Source organism: Canis lupus, chromosome 11 (assembly GCF_011100685.1).
Source record: "Canis lupus familiaris isolate Mischka breed German Shepherd chromosome 11, alternate assembly UU_Cfam_GSD_1.0, whole genome shotgun sequence".
Taxonomy (NCBI): Eukaryota; Metazoa; Chordata; class Mammalia; order Carnivora; family Canidae; genus Canis; species Canis lupus.
The window spans coordinates 5,482,460-5,509,647 of record NC_049232.1 but is presented as its reverse complement, the minus strand read 5'-3'; the positions used below and the strand labels follow the sequence as shown (position 1 = coordinate 5,509,647).

General features: G+C 43.8%; 1 long non-coding RNA gene across 1 annotated transcript; it reads left to right on the top strand.

The window, feature by feature from the left end:
• Window positions 1–26,436, top strand: LOC119873853. Its single transcript, XR_005366515.1, has 3 exons — window positions 1–748; window positions 23,126–23,370; window positions 24,539–26,436. It is a non-coding gene; the product is annotated as an uncharacterized LOC119873853 (long non-coding RNA).
• The last annotated feature ends 752 nt before the right edge of the window (window positions 26,437–27,188 follow it).

The following is a 27,188-nucleotide window of genomic DNA, read 5'->3' as shown; positions in this document are numbered from 1 at the left end:
AGGAAAATTCTTCCTAACATACAGAAGACACTTTAAAGATGTATGTTAACAGCTTTTCTATGGACAGTGCTGCCCCTCAGCATTTTGAAGCTACTCTTCCATTGTCTTCTGGTGTACAGTGCTGCTGAGAAGTTGTGTCATTCTTTGTTCCCTTGTGGGTGATCAGTTTGGGTTTTTTTTTTCTTCTCCCACTTACTTTGAGATCTTCTATCTTCAGCATTTTGCAGTTTCTTTTATGATGTGACTAGGTTGCGACTAATCTCTTTATCCTGCTTGTGACTCAGTATGGTTCTTCAATCTGTGGATTCCCATCTTTTTTTCCGTTCTGGAAAGTTATCGCCCATTGTATCTTTGTGTGCTGACTCTTCCTCATTCTCTGGATTCTTCCCTTCTGGGACTCTAGTTGGACCCACTGTTAGACTTTTCTGGTTTCTTCTTTGTCTGTTTTCTTAACTCTTCACTGTCTCTGTCCTAGACTCTCATCTTCCAGAACCATTCCTCTGTCTTCACTAATTCTCCCTACACCTGCTGTCCAGCCTATTTAGTTTTGAAATTTCTACCGCCTCTGTTTTTATTTCCAGCAGTTCTCTTTTGTACAAGTAGCCTTGTTCCTTTTTCAGTTTCTCTCAAGCACTGTGCTAATATTCTTACTTCATGATTCCTTTTCAGCAGGCTGTCTCGAGTTCAGGGGCTGCCAATCCTCCTGTGTATGGTGCTCCCTCTTGATAAGCCTTCTCTCCTCCTGGAGGTTGTAATTTTATTTATTTATTTAAAATTTATTTATTTTAGAGAGAGAGAGAGAGCACGGGTCGGGGGAGGGTGAGAGGAAGAGAGAGAATCTTAAGCTGGGCATGGAGCCTCATGTGGGGCTCGATCTCAAGACCCTGAGATCATGACCTGAGCCGAAATCAAGAGTTGATGCTTAACCAACTGAGCCACAAGGTGCACCTTTAATTTTATTTTTATAGCTGTCCTCAGTGGGTGGCCATTCTTCAGGACTGAGACCTAAGAGTTCAGGGAATATCCCTACAGAGCAATCAGGGTTCCAAGGATTCTAGAATTCATATTTTACATTAAATTTTCAGCTTGATCATCCTACAGGAAGAGGGTGAAATTAATTTGGATCCTATGTCCAGTGTGTGAGCTTCTGGTTAGTTTCATGTGAGAGCATTTAGTTATTTCACCTGATGCGGAGTAATGGGCAGACAACAAAGGCTCCTAGCTGCCTTTCTGGACGAGGAGGCTGAGGTTTTCTTGTGAACTACTCATCTGGGGTCCTGATGTCATGTGTAACTGAGACTCAAGGAGCTACCTTTTCTGGGTACAGAGTCCCCAGCCATGAGATACTCCTACCCCATCCATGTAGGTATTACGTCCATCTCCATGTGTTTGTGATTCGAGAGCAGTCCACACTCAGCAAGATGCCAGCCTCCTTTTCAAACTGATGGGTCACAAGTCCAAGAGTTATTAGAGGGTTTTAAGTTTTATAAGTTAGAGGTGAATCAAGGTCATTCTTATATTGATATTCCTTCCAGAGTTCAGTTATATTTTGTTAGTGGGTCAGAAAGGCATAGAATTATAATTGTGCTGAAAGTTGTATAAATATAACCTTGGGAATGCCCTTGGGATTCACTTCTGAATGTAAACATTGTTTTTCCTCTGCCACCATAGAAAAAACAAAGTTCCTTAGAACAACCCGTAATGAGGCCCAGATCTGGGGCTAAGAACTTTTTGAGCCACAGAGAAGTCTTCATTTTGTTGTCGCAGACTGTAGACCCAGCTCAAGTAAACCTGCTTATAATGTCCAGGGTAAAAGAGAGGGTGAAAATTTGATATAGCGCATTTTCTCTCCTTTACTAGAAACATTCACTCATGGGTTATTTTCTTGTGCAAAGTACAAGTTCTATTTTTATTCTTATTTACATGTTTGTGAAGCATTTAGTGTCTCATGACCCTTTAAGAGAATGTCATACACCACTAACAGTGGACTGATATCTTGAGGTAGCTAAAAGAAATGTGCATTTAATGGATCTTTCATTATTCCATTTGTGCCAGAATACTGGAATTTACATATAATGTATATATATGTAAATATATATACACACATATGTTTTACATATAGAGAGACCTACAGATATATCTAAATAGATATGCAGAGATAGAGAGAGAGAAAGAGAGATCCCTCCCAAGACACTATTTAGTATAGAGCTAAATGCACTTTGTTAGATTGTGTCGACAGCATACCAGATAACATACTTGCTGGAGTATTCCTGCTAAAGTTAAGGATGGCTTATGAAATGATAATGACAAGACTGTTTTTACTCACAGAATATGATAGCCATTCAAATGTCAGGTGTCTAAGAAAAAATTAGATCCATCAGATGGGAACACACTTGAAATAATTGTGACCACATTTGTTTTGCCAGTCTCCTAGCTACCCACAGGGCATGACAGAAGCACAGACACAGAGAAGACATAGTAAATTACCCCCATCATCAAACAGCTGAAAAAATAGTTTGGCTCTGGTGGCTGAGAAACTTATCTGTTCAGAAAATAAGTCAGAGCTCATTGGGAGTTCTTTGCCTGTTTGGTTGGTTGTTTACTGCCCTGGATTCATTCAATATATCCTCTCTGTAGCATACAATTTCAGCATTAAAGGGCTTAGTATTAATGATACATGTGTTTACGTGTCTTTAGGTGATGACTGAACACTGCCTTTTCTAGAAATGTAAAATTACAGGTGGTTTTATTCACTCAGATTCAGCAAACTAGATCAAAGGCATTAATGAGCATAACACAAAAATCACAAAGGAAACTTATGAGTAAAATAGTCGAATAAAGATTAATGTATTACTTAAGTGCATGAGTCTCTCTTACTGGCAATGTGACCTTGAGCTGGTTACTTTACTTTTCTAAGCCTCAGTTCTACAATTAATGAGAATTAATAATACCTATCTCACAAAGATTTTACAAGGAATCAATAAAGCACTTAAAGTGCCCAGGAGCACACCTGGCACATAGTAATTTGTTCATAAATGCAGTAGCTAATATTATTGTCTGGTGGAAAAGTAAGTGAGAAGCTAAATACTAGATCTGCTTGGATTTTAACCTTTAAATGAACTTGACATGCCCAGTGAGCTTACTGTATACCTGACCCAAAAATGTAAAATATTTTCTGAAATCTACAATATAAAACTGAAGAGGGCAGCTGGTATTGGCAGCTAGTAAGTTGTTATACTTTCCAGGAAGTTGGACTTGAAGGTAGTTAACAGGAAAGAGCTGAGCATTTAGAAAAGCTTCCTTCTTGGGCACCTGGGTGGCTCAGTGGTTGAGCATCTGCCTTTGGCTCAGGTCGTGATCCTGGGGTCCTGGGATCGAGTCCTGCATTGGGCTCCCCACAGGGAACCTGCTTCTTCCTCTGCCTATGTCTCTGCCTCCCTCTGTGAGTCTCTCATGAATAAATAAATGAAATCTTAAAAAAAGAAAGAAAGAAAGAAAGAAAGAAAAGCTTCCTTATTAATTTTGAATCAGGCAGAGCAAGGCTAGAGCTAATACATTAAAATTCCGTACTACCTTGACAACTAAGCCCCGTAACAGCAGGTGCTGAGATGAGAAATGCGCTAAACTTTTCGCAAGCTTTACTTTGAAGGGTCCTGACTGCATTGTCTTTCAAAGGCGGAGAACTGATTTCTGATTCTGCCTCCACGGGGGAAACTGGCCACATTTTCAGTATTCTGAGCAGGCTCCCAATGCCCGAAGGGAATTATGTTCCGTCTTTTATTGCCTGTGGGAGGGGTGTTGCTAAGAAACAGAATTCCTGATACATTCTGAGGAAAGCAGCTTGTCATTTTAGTGATGCGCTGAGACTCTAATGCAGCAGAAGCAGTGTTTGCAAAATCTAAAGCTGTTACTATCCAAAGAAGACCACATCTCCGGCTGATTAGGCCTAACTCATCTGATTATGTGAGGTGAAGAAAACAAACCTTGAAAGCCTGTATACAGAGGCTTGAAAAAGCATACAGGGCATGCCAAATCCTTTTGAGAGAGACAAGAGTACAGAGTTTAAAGGATGGGAAGACACAGGCTGTGGGCTGGGTCCACCAGAGCCCTATCTTTCTTGCCGACTCCCCAGGATAACCCCTGAAGTAGGTGCCATTATCTCCCCTGCGCAGAGAAGGGTGTAAGTTCATCCAAAACTTGGCTGGAGTCAGCAGGCTGTGAAATGTCAGTGCTCACGACTTCAAATCTCTATTTTCTGACTTGAAATGCACAGTTCTTGGCATCGTACTTACCCCTGGTGGCCTCCCCGTTTTTAGAGACTGGAGTGGGGTCAGTGTTAGGCCCCAGGGGCTGAGGAGACAGGGCACATTCTATCATGTCACCATGCAGGCCTGGATATTTCAGGAGGCCTTGATTTCTGGTTTCCTTTGCTGAACAGAACAGGGGCTTCCGAAGTGCTCTCCAGCGAGGGTGCACTCCTGCCGAGGACTTTTCAGGTGTGGAGAGCAGGGAATGACTAACAGCCTCACGGACAGTGCCGCCTGGTGGGACACACTGCGACCTCACTGGGACTTCCAGGGTGACTGCCAATGGTGTTCCTGTTATACCGCCACGCTGTCAGCCATCCCTTCTCTCCTTCCAGAGCCCAAGAAACTCTCCTTTCTCTCAGGGTGATGGGGCCCCGAAGTAGCCCATAGGAAAAACCATCATAGTCAGAAGTGAGAGAACCGATTACCCCAAGTCTCCACCGAGAGCATCTGAGGTGATCGGGGGTGGGGGGGTCCCAGGTGCTGGGGGATCGGCAGTAATGTGCACAATGTTACTGATCCCCTGGCTCTCCTCTCCCAGTGGAAGATGGATATTTATATATATATATTATTGCCCCAAAAATAAGAGCCACGTAGAGAGAGAGTGAGGAGGACCGGCAGTTCAGGGTGGGCGATCACTATAGCTGCTCTGAGGATGGGCCATCTTCCCTGAGATGAGAGAGAGAGAGAGAGAGAGAGAGAAAGGGGAGAACTGTCCAGCCCTTGGGAGACTGAAGAGCAAGGCCCTGAGGGGGGCTCTGGCTTGGTTATTTAAGGAATGGCAAGGACACCACCCAGGACCGGAAGAGGTTGTCAGGTGCACTGGTGGCCATTGGGCCGGCAGGTTGGGCATGGTGGTGGAAAGTTTGGATTTTATTCTGGGTGTGATGGGAGGCCACTGGAGGGGCCTGACCTCCTGTTGACAGGCTGTGTGTTAGTGAAAGATAACTGCACTGCTGCCCTGAGAAGTGGTGGTGGTGAGCCGAGCGGGCAGGTCTCAAAAGAGGAGGCTGTCACTACCGTCCAGATGGGAGATGGCGGTGGCCATGCCCAGGGTCCTGGTCACAGAGATAGAAGGAGAAGGGTGCAGGCGGACATTCACAGGGAGCCCCTAAAGAATTGCTGATGGTTGGAGGATGAGTGGGTGGGGAAGAGAACTCACCCGGGGACTCTAAACATAGAGCTTGGCGACTTGTCACTTCCTCGGCAGTTACGAAACAAAACCCACCCCTGCAGATGATTCCTCCCCAGTCCAGGCCCTCACATGGAAACACAACAGCAGCCGCTGGCTGGACACTGGGTGCCAGGGAGTGACGACAGGGCCTTAAAAATTGAAGCTTTCCAATGCTTCCTCTTAAGTGACCATTGTAGTCTTGTTGCAAAAAGGGGGAGAGCAACTCTCCCCTCAGCTGTCAGAGTCTTTGAAAAGGGAGAAAGAAACCTAAAGGCACAAGTAAATGGGCACTGCAAATGCTATTGATTCATGGAGAGAGTAAAAATAAAGTGCACAATGAAAAAGCCAATTTGCTTTATTTACTTATTTTAAAGATTTTATTTATTTATTTGAAAGAGAGAGAGAGCTAGCAAGCAGGAGCAGGGGCAGAGGGAGAGGGAGAAGCAGGCTCCTTGCCTGAGCAGTGAGCTCGACACAAGGCTTGATCCCAGGACCCTGAGATCATGACCTGAGCCAGAGGCATACTCTTAACCAAGGAGCCACCCAAATGCCCCTGAAAAAGCCAATTTAAAAAATGTTGGCCAGGGCAGCTCTGGTGGCTCAGCGGTTTAGCACCGCCTTCAGCCCAGGGGGTGATCCTGGAGACCTGGGATTGAGTCCCACATCAGGCTCCCTGTGTGGAGCCTGCTTCTCCCTCTGCCTGTGTCTCTGTCTCTCTCTCTCTTTCTCTGTGTGTGTGTCTTATGAATAAATAAATAAATAATCTTTAAAAAAATTTAAAAAAATGTGTTGGCCAGAACACCTAGGTGGCTCAGTCAATTGAGCCTTGGACTCTTGATCTCAGCTCAAATCTTGATCTCAGAATCATGGGTTCAAGCCCCATGTTGGAGCCTGCTAGATAGATAGATAGATAGAGGATAGCTAGTTAGCTAAATAAAGTTGGCCTATTGAGAGAGTGATGAGAAGGAATATTAAGGCAGTCTAACCATCCATGTGTAGAGTACATTTTTCTCCCTAAAATAACAAAAGTGCAAAAGGGGGGAAAACGTAACGATATTCAACTTATGGCTCTTTAAGGAGTGCATGGATTAGGTACACTGAATCATATAACAGAGAAAGAGAAACACAAAAGAAGTATGTGGCACGCCCACCATGAAAAGCAGATGAAGAGAATTTTCCAGGTAATAAGAAAGGGGCACCTAGCCTATTCCCTCCGGGGCAAATTCAAGACAGTCCCCGTGCAGAGCAGCTGTTCCTCATTGCTGAGCCAATGCATAGCCAAAGAGGCTTTTCTTAATGTATGAAATTAGTCACTGACATCGAATTAATACTTGAAAGTACCTGATTGAGTTGAAACATCTTCCGTAAGTTGCTTGGTGCACTAGAATGGACTTTGGTCACCCGTCCCCCATCCCTCCCTTATCCCCACCCTCTAGCACCACCGTGCTTGTCTTGGCGGCAGCTTCATGATGCTATTTGGGAGACCTACCCCTCTCTCACTGGTTCCGCCCCTCGTGGGACCGTTCTGCTTACATTGACTAAAGTAGGGCAATCAGATTCGCTGTCTCTGTGGATTGAATACAAAGGAAAAATGCCTGGAACTCCTTGAACTCAATGGCATCTTGAAGAGACTCCCTGGTGATTTTGATTACTTAGATCCCCAGCGTAGCCCAGTTCCCGTCCCTGTTGAGACCTAGTGCTTCAGCTTGTCCTTGCATCAGCTACCATATCCTCACAATAAATCCCTTTTCCTGCTAAGCTGGTTGGTGTTAGTTACCTAGGCTTATGATGGAGGAATCCTAGCTGAAACAGTTAAATTATCTTTTTATTAGCAAATCCTGGTTTTAGTAAAACTCCAGCTTGACTATTTAGCAAAAGAAAGATAGAAGAGCTCTCATGTTCTTTAACTACTCAGAGCCAAGACTTCAGATGGTGATTGTGCGGAGATTTTGTGTATTTAGAAATGGCTTGAGATGGCACATCCGTTCCCATGACTTTCTCAGATGGACACTCGATGTGATACAGATACCCATTCAAGGTGATGCTGCTCTCTTTCCTACACATTTTTTTTTTTTTTTTGGTATCAGCTTTAAAACAACAACTACCTAGGGAACCTGGGTGGCTCAGCAGTTGAGTGTCTGCCTTTGGCTCAGGGCATGATCCCGGGGTCCTGAGATCAAGTCCCACATCAGGCTCCCTACAGGGAGCCTGCTTCTCCCTCTGCCTATGTCTCTGCCTCTCTCTGTGTGTCTCTCATGAATACATAAATAAAAATTGTAAAAAATAAACCAACAACTACCTGTCTTGTGCATTTTTTGAAGACCCATATTCAGTCTATGTTGCCCTTTCTGTCTTGAAACATGTTCACAATTCATTAAAATGCTACTTTTTAAAAGATTTTATTCATTTATTCATCAGAGACACACACACACACACACAGAGAGAGAGAGAAAGAGAGAGAGAGAGGCAGAGACACAGGCAGAGGGAGAAGCAGGCTCCATGCAGGGAGCCGGACGTGGGACTTGATCCTGGGTCTCCAGGACCCTGCCCTGGGCCAAAGGCAGGTGCTAAGTCGCTGAGCCACCCAGGTGTCCCAACATGCTACTCTTTAACCTGTGAGTTGCTGTTAGGAGAAATGCTGCAAGTCCAGATCAAACCAGGGCCAGGGTGATCATGTTGGCAGAGTCACTGAGTGGGGCCTAGCCTGGCATTCAACACGTGGAAAATGATGAGGGTGCATTTGGGAGGATGGGAGAAGAAGGTGTTCTGTTTTCTTCTTTTTCCCTTTTATTTTTTCTCTAGCACCTCCAACATGGTACCATTCGGCATGGCAAGTCTGTTGCTTCCATGTTGCTTCCTTGGTTGAAATCAGAACCTACAATTTAAGCAAGATATTCACAGAGATACAGAAGGATAATAAAGCCACTAGAGAGAAAAGCAAGTTAGTTTGCAAATGACATGAGAAGACAGGAGAAGTAGGAAGATAATTAACTTATGTAACCAAATTCCTGTAAAAGAGGTGTTGAGGGTGAGAGGAAGGCAGGTATGAGCTTTCATCTGCCATCGGTAAGGCACCAGTGAAGAGTGAGCAATGCTCCGTATGAAAAAATTATGGTGTTGAATGCCACCACCGAGCCTACATCTCTTTCAGCACTGAGTCCTGTTTGGTAGACAAACCAGTCAACTTACTTGCTTTTCAGCCCATTACCTCCAATAATATTTTTATTACTTTCATTGAGGGATCCCTCCTCCCCAGGCCTCGGGTGTCCATGAAGGATCTTCCACTAGCAGGCCTTCTCTCCATCCCTTACTCCCAAGGAAAAATTGTTTCTGATGATAGAGTTGGTGGATCATCCCTGTCAGGCCTCCTGCTCACCCCCGGGCCAGCCTGCCCTAAGATGGGAGCACTGTGCTTACACTCCTTTCCCCCGTGCAGCAAGCACGCCTTGGTCAGGCCCAGATCCCAACTTCTATGTACCTTCTGGAGACCTGTGGCTCCTTGTCCTTCCTGTTGAGATCTGGGAGGGTTATGAGGTGGCCGTTTCCTGTGGCACTCACTGGGTAAGTCTTGGGTAGTCTGGAGGCCTGGTCTCCTCTACAGGTGGAGCCCCAGATCCAGATCAAGGAAGTGAGCAGTAGGGATTCCTCCTGGAGGTCAACCTAGTTCCAACCAAATATAGGTACTGTAAAGAAATGAAAGCAGAGTTGGGGGTGGGAGTTAGGGAAGAAAAGGAGATAGACCCTTGGTTAGGGAAGACCTCCAAGGAGGTGACATGGAAGCTGAGACAGAAATGCTGTGAAGGAGAAAACCAGCATGAAGGTTTGGGGACAGAGTATTTCAGACAAGGATATGGCACGTGTAAAGGCCTTGAGGTAAGATCTAGCTTGAGTGTTCCAGGAATAGCAGGAAGGCCAGGGCGGGAGGGCCATAAGATGTGGAGTCAGGGGGAGAAGCAGAGGCACCGTTTGAGGCCCTGGGAAGGAATTTGGATTTCATTTTGAGCAAAACAGGAAACCATGGGAGGGTGTTGAGTACAGAGGTCATGTGATCAGGTTCATTGTTTAAAAATACCACTACGACTGTAAGGAGAAGAAAGAGAGGGGAAAAAAAAAAAGAAAAAAGAAAGAGAGGGAACCAAGGGCAGAAGCAAAGTCTTGTAGTGAAGACGATGGGTAGTGGACAGATGTGGCCTCTGTTTTGGAATAGCTCCTACGTCTTGCTAAAGGTTGGATATGAAGGAAAAAGAAAGAATCAAGGACGCCTTCTAGGTTTTGAGCCTGGGCAGCTGGGCGAAGGATGGTGCCATTAATGATGATGGAGGAGTGAAGGAAGAAAGGGGTAGTGGAGGGCAGAGTTCTGTTTCAGATATGTTAAATTTGAGATTTTTTTTGGACATCCAAGAAGAAATCGGAAGTGTGGTCCGGTCTGCATGTCCACAGGGAGGTTGGAGCCGGCTCTAAAGCCAACACTTTATAGGGGATGGTATTTAGAGCCACAGCCTGACTGGTCTCCCCTCCAGAGAGAGGCACATAGGAAAGATGACTGAGGACTGAGCTTTGGAATGCTTCCAACGCTTAGAGATGGGAAAGCGGAAACTCGGTCAGCACAGGAGACTGATAAGGCAAGTTGTATTCATCTCTGGAGAAACAAAACTGGTAACATTTGCATATATATATATAGAGAGAGAGAGAGAGAATGAGGTTTATAAGGAATTGGCTCTTGCAGTTACAGAGGGTGGCAAGTCCAAAGCTGCAGTGGGGCCCAGCAGGTGGAAGATCTAGGAGAGCTGGTGCAAATGAGGTCCAAAGGCAGTCTGCTGGAAAGTTCTCTTTCACCTGTGAGGAGGGTCAGTCTCTTTGTTCTAGTCAGGCCTTCAACTGATTGGATGAGGCCCACCCACATTATAGAGGGAGAAATCTGCTTTACTGATTAAAATTTTAATTTAATCAAATGTTAGAGTCTACTGCCTTAAGTGTTAATTTCATCCACAGCACCCTCACAGAAACACCTAGAGTAACATTTGACCAAATATCTGGGCATCCCATAGCCTAGTCAAGTTGACATGGAATTAACCAGCACAGCAATACAGTGGGGTAGGAAAGTCAGCTTCTTGGCATGCTCTTAACAGTTTCTCATGCATATGCATGAGAGCTGAACAGACATGGCAAACAAAAATGGCACATCCCAGCACATTCCAGCCCACGTTTTAGCTTGAGGCATAGGACCCCAGAAGGGACCTCAGAGGCTAACCCGGCTGCTTTGCATTCAGTGTTGATCCTTCAGTCTTTTCTCCCAGTGCTAGGGAGCTCACTACTTTGTAAGATTAAACAGTTCTATAAATATTATTCTCTATTTATTAAAAAAAAATTTATCCTTCTATTGAACAAAAGTCTTCCCCACTAAGCCTAACTCTCAGTCTCCCCTAGCAGGTGAGAAGAATGTTAACTTTGCCACACGCCACCCCCACCCCAAAAGTTCTGGAACCTTGCAGGGCTCAAGGGAGAGCTTTGTCAGTCCCAAAATAAAAGGCTTTTCCTCCTCACAGCATAGATATACCACCCAAGTCGTAAGTTTGGGAGGGATTCAAGTGTTGTTTCTCTGCAACCACTTTATCTCCTGATGCTCAAGCCTTATTGCCAAGTCGGCCAGGCTGCTTCTAGATGGTGAATCTGCTCTCGGAGGCTTCTCTGACCCCACAAGCTGGCTTCTCACAGAGCCCAAAGGCTGCCAGCCCTGTCTGTGTGCGTCTGAACCCAACTGTAAACACGCCTCCTTTTTTTGGTGTGTGTGGGGGGTGGTCAGCCTACATCTAGGTCAGTACATATGCACTCCATTTAGTTAGTATTAAGTGAGTGATTAATGTGATTACGTTGTAACCTAGCTAGAGATAATTTAAATATTTACTGAAGAGGTAGAAACTTAAAATGCATTAAGGAGAAATACCTATATACTGATATGCCATTTGAGAGTAAATTGTTCTGGTTTTAAAAAGGATTAAATACAGGGGCCCCGGGGTGGTTCAGTCAGTTAAGCATCCGACTCTTGGTTTTGGCTCAGGTCATAATCTCCTGGGTCATGAGATCGAGCCCTGTGTGGGGCTCTGCACTCAGTGGGGAGTCTGCTTGAAGATTCTCTTACACTGCTCCTCTCCTCACTTGTGATCTCTCTCTATCTCTAAAATAAATCTATAAAGAATTAAAAAGGATTAAATACATAGTATATGCGTAATTCTGAAAATTTGGAAAGAATGAATGCCATTGCCATTCCACTATCCAGACATAACCACTATTGACATTTTGGAGTGTTTACTTAGGTCTTGGATTACTGGAAGTAGCCCATCAAACAACTTTTATTTAAGTCAAACTTTCCTTGTATAAGTGTGCGGTTTCCGGCTCTTACCTCAAAGCAATGATTTTTTTTTTTTTAAGAGAGAGTGAGAGAAGAGATGGGGCAGAGAGAGAGAAACTTAAGCAGCCTCCACCTCCAGCATGGAGCCGACACAGGGCTTGATCTCACAACCCTGAGATCATGACCTGAGCTGAAATCAAGAATCTGATGCTTAACCAACTGAGCTACCCAGGTGCCCCGTAGTGATCTACTGACAGATAAAAGGAAGCTAATGTGATGCTTTGGTTTGTTTTGTTTAAATAGAATCCTCTCTCTGTACCCGGGGTAAGTTGCTTCATTGACATTACTGCTCGGGTCTGAGAGCTGCATGTAGAAGCCAGTGTGTGCTTAGAAGCAACTCCCAGCCCCACCCTACTCAACTCTAGGGCTTAAAGACATGTCTGCAAGTGCAAAAAAATGACTGAAGCAATCATTTGAATTGTGAGGGTCTTTGTTTCTCACCTTTTGCCTTAGTGTTTGGGCAAAGTTGTTTCGATTTCTGAATTATCTGGATAATTATATCCCAGTTCTCCACTTGTCTACGTGTGTGGCTTTCACCAACAGACTGAATGTGTCACTGTGATGTTAACCCTCTGGCAACCTTGCAAGAGGCGACTTCTCTTCCAAAAAAATGTCATTATGCTACAGACCCTCAGGCCCGAGCTCCCTTGTCCTCTGGAGTAGTCTGGACCAGTGTATAGAGAAAGGTAAAGAGCTCTGGAGCTCAGGATTGTCAGGGAAGATGCTATTAGCTGGCTTCCTGGCTTCCTCAGCACTCGTTCCATAATCCCCTCCTGTCTTAATTTGCTGTTTAAAGTGGCTGAAGGGCTAAACACTCATTTCTGTGGGCAACCTTGCTTCTGCTAACCCCAGGGGGCTCTGCAAGGCTCAGGGGAGCATGAGATGGAGTAAGGCGGTGCCTTGGCACCAGAGTGGGAGGGGACAGTTCTTTTGACATGCAGGGCACTAGAAGCATCTGTTCTATGGGGCCCACAAGGTTGTTTCTGGCATTCAGTCCCTGCTAAGGCAGGCGAGGTGCAGCAGACAGGTGGGGAGTCTATGTTCTCCCAGGACGCTCATGTGGGGAGGGACGGCTTTGTCCTGGTGCTTTCGTTCTCAGTATCTCTGTGATTCTGTCAACTTCTGAAGTCCTCTTCTTCCAAAGAGAAAGGGCTCTCTTGACTGTAAATGAGGCCCTGGCTGTGGAAGGCGATGGATGAATGGGAGAGCATCGTGGCACTTCTCAGCTGTTGGGATTTCTGGGAGAGGAAAAATGTCCGAAGCATACCTTGGCATGCCTGCTTTTGTTGTTCCAAAAAAGGGTATTAACACTACGAAATCAATTTAGTATCACCATGATTTATTTGAAGAAATGTTCTGATGATAAAAAAAAAAAAAAAGGAAGGGCAGATACTAAAAAAAAAAAAAAAAGACAAAAAACAAAGGTAGGCGGCTGGGTGCTGTACTAGTTTAAGCTTCTGATTCTTGATCTCAGCTGAGGTCTTGATCTCAGGGGTGTGAGTTTGGGCCCCATGTTGGGGTCCTTGCTGGGTGTAGAGCCTACTTAAAAAATTTATACACACACACATATACAAATTTTTAAACTTAAAATTAATTAATTTATTTATGACTTATTTATTTTGTGACTGGAAGTGTGTACCTCTTCGTCCCCTTCATTTATCTTGTGCATCCCCTCACCCACCTCCCTCTGGAAACCACCAGTTTATTCTCTGTATTAGGAGTCTGTTTTTCACTGGTTTTGTCCTTTAGATTTTATGTATAAGTGAAATCATATGGTGTATGTCTTTCTCAGTCTGAATATTTTTTGCTTAGCACAATACCCTCTAGATCTATCCATGTCGCAAATGACAAGATTTCATTCTTTTTTATGGCTGAGTAATATTCTAGTGGGTGTGTGTATGTATACACACACACCATATGGTGTATATATGAGGTGTGTATATATATATGTATTTATATGCACTGCAGCATAGTATATATATACTACATACTGTATGTTTACATATATCACATCTTATATACTATATGTGCACATATATCACATCTTCTTTATCCATTGATCTGTCTGTGAGCACTCAGGTTGCTTCCCATCTTGGCTACTATAAATAATGCTGCACTAAACGTAGGGGTACAGATACCTTTTTGAATTACACCGTTGACCATTTTTATTCATACCACTTCATTGGAACACATGCCCTTTCATGACAGAATGTCTATGGAGCTTTCACGCTACCATGGCAGACTTGAGTAGTCATGGCAGAGACCATGTGGCCCACCAACCCTAAAATATTTGCTATCTGGTCTTTTTACAAAACTTTGCCAACTCTAAATGACCTATCATCTAGAGGATTCTAGAGTTCTTGAGTACTATCTTTAGGGACTCACAGACTCATTGTTCGTCCTTTCCAAAATCATTAGGGCATTCATTCCTTTGGCAGATGTTTGCTGAATCTCTATCACGCACCAGTCTCTCTTTTAGGTGTTTGGAACACAGCAATGAATTAAAAAAGAGAGGTTTCCTAATGTCATGAAAAGCATGTTGGAATAAAAAGAGACCAGCAACAAACAAGTTATCAAATGAGCAAGATCATTTCCTATAGTAATGAATGTTTCCATGAAAACAAAACAAAACAAAACAAAACAAAACAAAACATGCTCTGTGATGAAGACTGACCCAAGTGGGGAGGGTGTCTTCTGTGTACTCATTTAGGACAGGCAGTTGGGAGTGATGATCAGCTCTGCATTTCTCTTCATGCTGAATGGGTTTGATCATACAGGGACTAGTTGCAAATCATATGTAAGTATTCATGCCCGGGCTACCATGTAGTAGTGAGTGGGCAGGAAAAGAAGACACAGAGTGTTCCCTAGGTAGCTCAGTCACTTAAGCGTCCGACTCTTGGTTTCGGTTCAAGTCATGATCTTTGGGTGGTGAAATCAAACTGGGCATGGCACCTGCTTGGCATTCTCTCTCTCCCTCTCCCACTGCCCCTCCCCACCTGCTCGCTCTCTCTCTCTCTAAAAGAAGGAGGTGAAATACATAACCCCAAGGGTATATATATAGTCCCGGGTTACCAATCTGTCTTCAACCTGAGGAAGTAGACGATATAGTGGAAGGCTATACAACTACATCCTAGCTTTAGGGTTTAGACTTTTTTCTACATCAGAACTTAAAAACAAGTTAAAAACAAACTGCCCTACGCCACATAGAACAGTGTGATACAGTTTTTGAGTTGGAAGGGACTCATGCTTGTGTGTATTTTTATGCTTTATACCTTTTTGTAAAATGGCAGTGGTGGAGGTGAGGACATACTCTAGGTTGGAAGACTCTGAGACAGGACATTGAAGGCAATACTGAATTGACAGAGAGGAATAATGCAGAAACCTTGTTCTCAGGAGGACAGTGGAAGTGTAGCTTAGTGTGATCAATTTTTTTCTTTGATTTCTCATTGTTTAAATAATAAAGCATGATTTTCTCTATTTTAGCAAATCAGCATCATCAAAAGAGCCAGCATAATTAGACTCACCTATTTCTGGTCAGCAAAAATTTTTAAAGCAAATCAAACCCAAAATGCTCTCAATTTGCTTTTCTGAACTATTAAAACTAACGTAATTTTTTTTTGTTTCAGGAAGAGGAAGAGATTTTCTTGTTTATAGTTTCCTCTGATGAATTACTTCAAATCCTTAGCAATGCTAAAAAATAGTCTTGACTGGAACCCCGCTTTAGCATTCAGGACTGATACTGAAAGTAGACTAGAAGTGTCGGATCTTCTGCTCTGTGACAGTAAGCCCCATATTGTAAAAATGGCAGAGTTCTCACAGTCCCTGCTTGAGCATAGCGAATTCCTGATCCGTGGGAGCATGTTTGTATTGCAATGATCCTAATTTACCCATAAATAAATTATTCTCCTCTGAAGCCCATAATAAATACAGTTTTAATTGCATGCCAACTGTTAGACCCTAAAATTAGACAGCTTCAGTCCTCCTTTGCCAATGGGAGGAGGTGTTCTGGAATATTTGAGCCGAGATCTACTGAGGCTCCAAAGGCACTTTGTGAGAGAGGAGAGGCAGAGATATTTTTTGATGAGGGTCTCAACAGATTTCACTTGTAGAAGCCTTATTTCTGGGTCAGTCAGAAGCCAGGATCACATGTTTGCAGCCAACTGGAGGGTAGTGCCTGAGCCATGCCTTTCACCATCACTCTTCTTTGGAATCTCCGGGGTCTGTTTTCATAGATGGAGCCACAGAGGGTGAGTCAGAGACTGCCCTCCTGCTTATTCCAGTCTTCCATAAATAGTAGAAACAGTACTCACTTAGAAAAGATGTTTGTGCCCTTGTGACGAAGAGCCTTCAAATAGAGTCACTGTCTAAAAAAAAAAAAGTAGGGCAATCTTACAAATTAACTTGGGCACAAGGGAATTCAGGCCAAGTGTGAAATTAGGTTGGCCCCAATAGAAGTGAGGTTAGGAGACAGTGGGAGAGTTTGAGCTGCAACCCTCTCCCCCCCATCATCACTGCTTGGCACCCCCTCCCCCTATCCCCACAGAGCCACTTGCTGGAGCTGAGTGGCTTGGGGCAAGTCCTTAATCTCCTGATGCCTGTTCCTCATTTGGAAAGAAGGGAGAGGAAAGTACCTATCTCCCTGAGTGGTTGTAAGGATTAAATCAGAGGATGATGTTTGGGAAGTGCCCACACACAGGAGTGTCGGCAAAGAACGTTACCTCCTCCCTCCCCTTGCTTCTTGAGTGCATTACTTCCTAGCTGGCTTTATCTGTGTTTTCCACTTTTCTCTATACCCACATTTTCCTCCAGTGGAATGAAGAAGAGTGGATGCATCAGATAATATTCCCTTGAGAGAAGAGGGCTACGTGCTAACACTGAACTCAAAATCCCATGGTTCTGGTTGACCATGACAAGGGGTAGAAATCATGGTTAGGTGATCAGGGAGTCTGGGGAAGCTTCAAGATCAAGTCAGGGTGGTCTCGTCTGTGACCATTGTGGTGTTCTAGAAGCATTCTTGACCTCCTTGACTTATGACTTCTTCTGAAGCAAAGCACCCAAGGGTCCTTTCATTCCTTAAATTCCATTTTTAGCAGATGAGAGCAAATCTTTTAAAACATTTTTTCAGGCAGTGCTGAAGGACTCCTGTGTTTTTTCAAATAACTGATATCTCTTGTCTCTTTCCAAATTAACTGATATCTCTTGTCTTTTTCCAAATTAAAAATATATTTGCTTAAACATATTTGGAAGGTCGACAACATCCCTGCAACTCTTTATTTTGCAATTACGGAGAGTATTTAAATAATAGAACAATTTGAAGTGCACCTGGGTGGCTCAGTTGACTGAGTGTCCAATTCTTGATTTCAGCTCGAGTCCTGATCTCAGGGTCACGAGTCCAAGCCCCACATTGGGCTACATGCTGGTGAGAAGCCTGCTTAAAAAGAAAATCAGGGGAGCCTGGGTGGCTTACTCAGTTAAACATCTGCCTTCTGCTGGGGTCATGATCTCAGGGTCCTGAGATTGAGCCTCACATTGGGCTTCCTGCTCAGTGGGGAACCTGCTTCTCCCTCTCCCTCTGAGCTCTTTCTCACTCTTTCTCTCAAGTAAATAAATAAAATCTTAAAAAAAAAATCAAACAATTATTTGAATTCCTAGTCTCTTTCCCTTTTGGGAAGAATGTAGACTTTGGTTTCTCTTTCATGAGGGTCTTTGTTCACCTTTGCCTTTCTCCCACATTTCCTTTCTTTCTAACAAATCTGCAATTCTACATTTCTGAGCATGTTTCAGAAATTTTCAAGAAGTCGCCTAAAGTATTTGTGTGCTTTATCTTTCTCATGCCTCTTGGCTTCTTGGAATCTCCTTGGCCCTTGTTTAATTGTTTCTTTGTTAGAAAATAATTCTGGCTCTTATGTTTCTACTACAGAAAGAGTCTGTAGAAAGCAAGAGAAAGAAAGGAAACAAAATTCTTGAAGCAAATTCCAGGTCTCAATCAACCATTCATCAATCAAGCCATTTGGGATTTTTCAATGATTTCTTTCTTTTAAAAAGTCCCATTTGGGGCACCTGGTGGCTCAGTCAGTTAAGCATCCAACTAATGATCTCAGCTCAGGTCTTTTTTTGTTTTTTTTTTTTTTTGTTTTTTTTCCAGCTCAGGTCTTGATGTCAGTGTCAGGATTGTGAGTTTACACCCTGCAGTGGGCTCCATGTTAGGCATGGAGTCGACTTTAAAAACTAATAATAATAAATAAAAATATCCCATTTGCACACAGATTCGCTCCTGGGAGGCTGGAGTAAAAGGATTGTGTTCTCTGAAAGGGGTCAAATCATCTTTGTTAACCCCTCAGCACTGCAAGTTCCTTTGCTATTTGCTTCACTATGAAATCCATTTCTCTATTTTTACCTTTTTCAATTTTCCATAGAATTGTATTCAAATTCTCTGTATTATTGAATTATTATTCAGTTATTGAACTATTTGAATAGTACATGCACATGTTTAATTCATTTGTGGATCTATGGGGTAATATCATAAGCCGGTGCATCCCTGCTTTTGTTTCTTTTGTTCTCATAACACTTTCTTTCAGGAAGAACTGAACCAGACAAATTGCTTAAATCACCCCTCCATTCTCAGCACCCCCCCTACACACACAAGTCCCTGCTACCACTTTCATTAGGTTATTTGTATACCCATCCGAGACACTTTAAGCATATACAAGTAGGTATAGTATAGTATAATGTGTATGTATAATGACCCTTGAACAACCTGGGTTTAAACTCTGAGGGTCCACTTGCACACATATTCATTTCAATAAATACACTTCAACAGTGTAAATGTATTTTCTCTTCTTTATGATTTTCTTTCTTTTTTAAAAAAATATTTTATTTATTTATTCATGAGAGGCACAGAGAGAGGCAAAGACATAGGCAGAGGGAGAAGCAGGCTCCCTGCGGGGAGCCCGATGTGGGACTCAATCCCAGGACCCTGGGATCACACCCTGAGCCAAAGGCAGACGAACTGCTGAGCCACCCAGGCATCCCCCTTATGATTTTCTTAATAACATTCTCTTTTCTTTAGCCTACTTTATCCTAAGAATACAGTGTATAGTACATAGAATATACAACATATGTGTTAATTGACTATTTACATGATCATTAGGCTTCTGGTCTACTGTAGACTATTAACAGTTCAGTTTGGGGGAGTCAAAAATTATATGTGGATTTTCAACCAGGAGGGACTCCAATGCCCCAACCCCTAAGTTGTTCAAGGGTCTGCTGTGGATGTAATTCCTGTTCATTATGCACTCAGCACCAAACCCATTACAATGTTCAACAGCTTGCATTTTTCATGTAACACTATGCCTTGGCCATTACTACAAGTCAGCACACATAGGTTTCTGTGTTTCTATAAGGATGGTTTTCTTCCCCTCCTTGTGCATGTGAATGCAAAGGTTTTATTAAATAATCTTTTTACACATGTAATGCCTCTTTTAATAAATAGAGGAATAGACCTAGAAACTTAAGGTGTCTGAAAGGATTCTTTGATGCTCTGAGTTGCCTTTCTGCTGTTGTCTTCCCTGCTTTGGGCCTCAGGCAGGTGTCCTCAGGCAGGTACTGTCATCAGGAGGGTGCCACAGTAGAAGTGTCTGCTTTGAGTGCCGTTCTAGCACCATCCTGTCCTAGCGATAGATTACTCCTTCTTGCCCATCTGAGTTATTTATTTATTTAAGATTTTCTTTATTTATTTAGGAGAGAGAGAGAGAGAGAGAGAGAACATGAGCATGGAGGAGAGGCAGGGGGAGAAGCACACTCCCCACTGAGCAGGCAGCCTGATGCAGGGCTCGATGCCAGGACCCTGGGATCATTACCTGAGCTGAAGGCAGACACTTAACCATCTGACCCACCCAGGTGCCCCCCAACCTGAGGAATTTTTAAACTGATAGTCCATGATAGCTTTCTTAGTACTCTTGCTTATTTACCTAAGTTCCAAGAAAGTGGAGACTTTTGGGGTGGAGTTTGAGAACATGTGGAAAGAAGCAGGAAGGTCAACTAGTGTGATGCCAGTCATGATTAAATAAGCAACTTTTTGTCCTCTGATATTATGGATTGGGGTACCAACAAAAATGTACTATTGACTAGTGACTTGTTTTCTTTTGGATGGGACTGGTAATGGTCATGATTTTCCATCAAGCACAGAGTGCATGGCTATCATGAGTTGAAAAGTCAAGCATCTTGAGAGGTAGCCAGAAGTGCTTGCTGCTTTAGGGCTATCTGACCAATCATCTCTGCCTGCAGCACCCAGATTTTCTTCTGTAGATTTCCTTTCCACTTCTGTGTGTGTGGCCTTGGGAGGAAGCCCCAGGGTCCAGATGGGGCTTCCTACCATCTGGAATAGCCTTGGGGAAGGCAGGTGACTTGGGCTTGACCGTTGGATGGTGTCACCTGGGCCTGGCCTCTTGAGAGAGGTGTGGCTGGATTAGAGTGGAAGTACATGCCAGCAGTGGTGCCAGGTGGCCAGATGAGTCTTGCAGAGGGATAGACCTTTGCTGTAAGTGGTATCTCCCCTAGACCTGGGCACCAGGGCTCCCTGAGTTTTGGAAGGCTCTACTTTGATCCCTCTGGCTTCACCTCTGCCCAGCCAGAGCCTGTATCAACCTTTTTAGACCATACTCTGGGCACCCTACTCAAAGGGCCCCAAGCCTGTGAGGGCAGATCAAGCCACTGGTGTCTATGCTCCCAAGTCCTAGGGGTGGCCAAGAGCATCTGTTTTGGAGAGAGGGTGGTGTGTAGAGGAAGGGCTGGGCACAGGCCCTGGGCCCTCTCTGTGGGCTTGCCTCCATCTCTGAATGTAAGATCTAGTTGGCAGTGGTCCTGGTGCCTTGACCTCTGGAACACCCTGGATTCCAGCCTTTTTTCCAAGCCTGGTCCTCAGCCTTCTGTAGACTCCGTGAGCCCCTAATAACTTTCTCAGTGCTTTTACTAGAGGCAGAGTTGGTTTCTGCCCTTTGCCTTGAAGACTGCTCTCTGAAACAGAAATCTAAAAGGAAATTTCATCCCTTCCATTCAGTGAAAGCACCACCCTAGTTAGCATCCCATTTCATGGGGTTAAACACCTAAAGGAGAGGCTGTGGCCCTCAGCCTCTGACTCACACTCAGCCTTGGCTTCATTCTCAGGGAGGATCAGAAAAACCTGAACAAATCAAACTGATAAGTAATCATACCTTTAGTGTGTCATCATTCAGGATCCATCTGTTTGGGGAAAATGATAGAATCTTGGACATTTAAAATGTTAGAGGTGGAGCGCCTGGGTGGCTCAGTGGTTGAGTGTCTGCCTCAGCTGAGGTCTTGACCCTGGGGTCCCAGGATTGAATCTCACGTTGGGCTCCCTGCAGGAAGCCTGCTTCTCCCTCTGCCTGTGTCTCTGCCTCTCTCTCTGTGTCTCTTATGAATAAATAAATAAATATTTTAAAAAAATAAAATATAAATATAAATAAATAAATAAATACATAAATAAAATAAAATAAAAATAAATCTGCCAACAGTAGCCCATCTTTCCTGACAGTTTATACAGCAGCACTCGGGTGGGCTTGCTTGATCTTGTGATGTAATGTAGTGGCTAAAGGCCGCTAAAGAAAATTCATCTTTTGATGTTTTATTTTTTCCAGTGATGTTCACTTCAGAGCTTTCAAAAGCCACCATTCTTTCTAAAAGGCCTTCACTACTTGAATATTGATTTTAGAAGTGTTTATATGTATAATGTTTACTTAGCAGCAGGTCTTTCCTCCCAAACTGGAGTCAGCTCTCTGAGGGCAGGAACTGTGTCTCAGGCATCCTGTGGCCCGATGCAACACACAGTAGGACCTCAGCAAAGATGGGCACACCTCATTCTCTTGTGCTCTGCTTTATCAAACTTCACAGATACTGCAGGTTTTACAAATTGAAGGTTTGCAGCAACCTGACATTGAGCGAATCTATTGGCACCATTTTTGTGTCTGTGTCACATTTCGGTAATTCTTGCAATATTCCAAAGTTTTCCATTATAATCATAATGATTATAGTTCCCTGAAAGCTCAGATGATGGTTAGCATTTTTTAGCAATAAAGTATTTTTAATTAAGTTGTGTACATTGTTTCCTTAGGGACAATGCTAGTGCACGCTGAATAGACCACAGTCTGAATAGACCACAGTACAGTGCAGAACATAACTTTTCTATGCACTGGGGATCCCAAAGTTTATTTGACTCACTTTATTGCAATATTTGCTTTACTGTGCTGGTCTGGAACTAAACCTACAATATCTCCAAGGTATATTTGCATTTACTAAAATCACATATTTTATTTAGAATTTGTAATAAGCACTGTGTGTGTAGTTGGCATTTTTCACATTCTAATTCAGTACCAGTACCTTTGGGCTGTGGAAAATAGATTAAATTTAAAATAACTAATGGGGTGCCCAGGTGGCACAATTGGTTAAGCAGCTGACTCTTGATTTTGGCTCAGGTCATGATCTCAGGGTCCTGGGATGGAGCCCAGCATCAGGCTCAGTGCTCAGCAGGGAGTCTGCTTGAGGATTCTCTCCCTCTCCCTGTTCACACACACACACACACACACACACACACACACACACACTCTCTCTCTCTCTCTCTCTCAAATAAATAAATCTTTTAAAAGAATACATTTATATTTGTCACTGTCTTATAATGAAAAGTTTGAGGCACACTTAGAAGGTTACTGATAATGATGCATAAAGATTTGGGTAGAAGGGAAAATAGAGAAATTTGGGGGATGATGCTAAGTAGTGACCCTAGCCTAGGAAGAAGTCTCAGGCAGGATGTCAAAGAAAAGTGTGCGTGATAAGAAAGAACAAGACAAAAACCAGAACTGTGGCAAGTAAGCATAAACGAAATGACATTGTAGGTGGAGTGTCAGTCTTCACAACTTTTTATTTGGAGTGTCTCATCTCTGGAGAGATAGGTGGGCTGATCACATTGCTGAAAAAAACACCTGATGCTCAGAGCAACGTGGCTTTAAGAGAAGGAGCAAGGATTGAAAGCCAAGTTTCTCACCACTGCTCAAGTAGCGCCAACTTGCCAAGTGAGTGAGAGACAGAATGAAGAGCTGCGTCTTTATGGCAAAAAGAGAAAATCTGCCAACAGTAGCCCATCTTTCCTGACAGTTTATACGGCAGCACTCGGGTGGGCTTGCTTGATCTTGTGATGTAATGAGCTATCATTCCATTTTGCAGATGGGGAAACTGAGGCATGAGGTGGATCAGCAACTTTCCCAGGATTACGAAGCATCCAAATGTTGCCACGGAAGCAGATCCTGGTCCGTTTGGTTCAACCACACTCCTAATGTCCCCCCCTTGTTCTGAACATGCTCTTGCAGTCACAGAGAAGAAAGTCTACACACACACATTTGCATTCAAGGGCTGCAGTGATTATTGGCCTAGCAACTGACGTGGCTTCTGTGCTTGTCACCAGGCTGGAGGTACTAGTGGTAGCTTCATTTTTTATTGAGCACATACTCTACATGGCTTAGTGTTCCTCTCAAGCATCCCTCGATGCTGGCTTTTAGCAGCTGTGGGAAGAAGCCATGGAGGGTAAATCATGGCCGGGTTCAACAGGTAGACAGTGGCAGAGCCAAAAATCTGGGATCCAACTTTGTGACTCCAAAGACTCCTCTCTTGAGAACTCCGTAGCTAACGTACCCTCTTCCCCTCCACCCCGGTTACCTCTCTCTCTCCCCTCCCAGTGCTTGGTGTCCAGCGTTGTCCTCATCATTAACAAGGTGACTGATGTTGGTTGGGTGGTCTCTACAGCCATCTGCACTCACCTTCTTCCTTGCTAACAGAGCCATGATTCTATTCCCCTCTCATGAGGCCAGGGATAGGTTTAGGCCTTAGTGTGTCTATGCTGTTTCGAGTAATGAGGTAATGAGAGAAAGGTTGCTGCTACAGGGTGGTTTCCAGAAAAATTTCCCTTTCCCTTAAAAAGGAAAGATGTGATCTCCTCTGCCTTTGGAGTTTGTTAGGAGATGATGTGATGTCTGGAGTGGTGGCAGCCATCCTGCACCCATGAGGGGACAGCCCAAGGCGGGAAAGAGCCAACACACCAAGAAACTCAGAGTGAAGGCAGGAAAGAGCTTAGACCCTTGATGACATTTTTGAGCCAATGAATCACCCAACCTGGAACCTCTTGGCCTCAGGACTTGTCATGGGAATAATATTTTCTTACTGTTTCAGTCACTTCTGTTTGGGTTTTCTGTCCCATAGAGTTGCAAGCATCCTGCATGATACGATTGATATCATTGGCATCACCACCACCATTGCTTACACCCCCTAAGTGCTCACTGCTGCCAGTCATCATGCTGATTTTGAACATGTATTATCTCATTTAATCCTGGATCCATTTCTACCATTTCTGCTTTACAGATAAGGAAATTGTAGCTCAGAGAAGTCAACCTGTCCAAGGACCCACAGCAAGGAAATGGCAGAACAATGATAATTCCTTCATCTTTATTAATACTAATTGCTTTAAAGTACAGGTTTGATTATCCTTGTTTTCTCGATGGGGAACCTGTAGTTTAAAGAGATCGAGTTTGGCCTCCCAGCTACTAAGTGTGAGATTCAAACTGCGATTTTTTTTTTTTTTTTTAGGTTCTGCAACATGATTTTTTTTAATGGTATACAACATGATGATTCAATACATATATTACAACATGATTACCACAATCACGTAAATGAAGATATCCATCATCTCATCTTATAAATAAAAATTTGGACCTTGTAATCAAACTGAGGTTTTTGGATTCCAAGCCTGTGTTTTATCACTATGTGTGCTTTCCATTTTACGGCCCTTCCCAGACTCCTTTGTTCTCAGCCTTTTCCTTAGCTCTTCCTTCCCCACCTCCTACCTGTCCTGTGCCTCAATCCCCCAGGCCCTCGCTTGCTCTCTCCTGGGTGACAATGGATTCTGATCTTGGCTTACAAGGGATCCCACTGATCTGGCGTGTCTCCTGGTGACAGCGTGCCTTAACTCTATGTTAGCACACACCTGCCCCCTGCAAGCCCTGACATTTTAGTGAAAGCATGGGTTTCTGGCTTGTGCTCTGGCTTGTGCTGAGACACATCAGAAAAGAAAGAGGACATTTTTTTAAATAAAGGGAAAGTCAGCCTCAGTAATGGAGAGTTAATCTGGATGCTCAAATTCCTTTCTAGAATCGCCCATGTGTTGCCTCTTCTAGAGGCTGTGGTTTCTGCATCTGTTTGGAGGCTGTGGTCCCTACATCTATTCCAGACTCCTTGCCTCTATGTGTGTTCCTGCTTCTCTGCCTTCCCAGCTTTCCATCCAAATCCTACCCATTCTTCAAGACCCAGTGCAAGTCTGTTCTCCGTGAAACATATGTGCTTGTGCGAGTCTCTACGTTTCCCTGAATTGAGGGCTGTTTGAGGTTAGGACTTGCAAGGATTCATCTCCTAAGTGTGGATTGCTTCTGAAAGTTGTTTCTGGGTGGTCACTAAAGCCTTTTAGTTCATGGGCTGTTGACACGACTGTCCGTGGAACTGCTGACGTTTGAGTGGTCCTTGCCTGTGTCTTCGCTACTCAAGACTGCCCACAAACCTGGTGGAAGGTATTTCATATTCTTGTCTGACCTCCATCCTTTGCTTCTTCTGGGAACATCACAATTTTCCTTTGGCATAGTAGGGTGGGTGGGCCAAAGCTGGCCCATCAGCTGCTTTCCTTTCTCAAACCCCGTGAGCTGTTCCTACAGAGCAGCTTACTCAGTCCAAGATGACTTGGTCCCGGGGCTAATGTAGAGCTATTAAAAAGAACAGAAGCTCTCTAGTCTACTTGAATGAAAGCCAGGATTCTCTGGGAGTTCAACATGTGAGCACAGCAAAAAGGAACCCAACCCAGAGGAAAGTAGATGGATAGTTAGCAAGAGAGAAATTGTCTGATTCCTGATGGCACCTGATCTGAATGACACATCCAGTCAGACCCAGCCTTGACATCTGCATTTCCCTGAGGCAATGAACATCCCTTTGCTGAAGCCTACTGGTCTTGGGATTTTTCTCAGTTAGAACTCAAGGAGTCCCAACAGATTCATCCCCCCAACAAGTGGCGTTTCCTAATACTGTGTTGTTACACTGATGCTCTAACCCCATGCCTTCTAGAACAAAGCACTTCTCATCCCCAAACATCAATGACAAATGCTATCATTCTTGCTTGTCTTCTTCCTTTTCTCCCACAGAGGTTAGGCAAGTAAGCAGGAGCCTAAAATATGGTCCTGAAAGCACTGGCTTTGGACTTGTCCACAGAACAGCATTTTCGTGCTTAGAAGGAATTGAGTGTGGTTCTCAAGAAGTTTGTAAAACAGAACCCTATGCACACACGGCTGGTCCTCAGAGGAGAGGTGGGTGGGAGGATGGGTGATACAGGTGTTGGGGGTTAAGCACCGGGTGACATAGGGAAGTGTTGAATCACTATATTGTACACCTGCAACTAATAGTGTACTGTATGTTAACTATCCTGGAATTTAAATACAAACTAAAAATATATGCTTAATAAAACAAAACTAAACAGAGCCCAGGGTCCAGTGTGATGTTTATATTGAAGGGTCTTTATTCTTGGGGGAACCTGGGTCTAGGTCTTTCCTGGAATTGGCAGCATCCCAAACGCCTCTGGACAGACTGGGGAGGGGGGATTTGGGCACATGATCAGCATGAAGGTTGTTAGAGATACAGCAACAAGAAGGCATTTTTCAGAGACTAGACAAGCCATGGAGAATTTTCAGTACTTTCACAGTCTGGCAAGAATTTTCAAGCAAGGTTGTACACTTGAGAAGCATGAGGAGTTTCAGGATTCTCAGTAAAGCAAGGAAGCCAGAGAGGTGAAGCAGAGAGGACATTGTAGATAATGAAGCAATTTTCAACCGGAAAATGTTGCAACTGAAAAAACAAAACAAAACAAAAACAAAAAAAAAACCAGAACTGATACTTCCTTGGCCACTCTTACTATGTGAGCACTTTTTTTTTTTTTATGGAACAAAGTTTTAAAAAATCCAGTCCTCAGATTGTTCACAGGGTTCACTAAGCAGGAGGAAATTAGTTGTGCATTGATCCCCAGGGGTCCCTCTGTTGGACCCTAGTCTTTATTCATGGCTTGGAGGGGGGTGGCACTGGCTCTGGGTCGTTGCCCTGAAGTCCCCAGGCTTACCTCCTCCTCCGGGAGAAGGAGATGCAAGAGTCTCCAGCTGGGGACCTGACTGACTCAGAGTGTGGACATTTCCTCCCTTTGCTTCTTGCA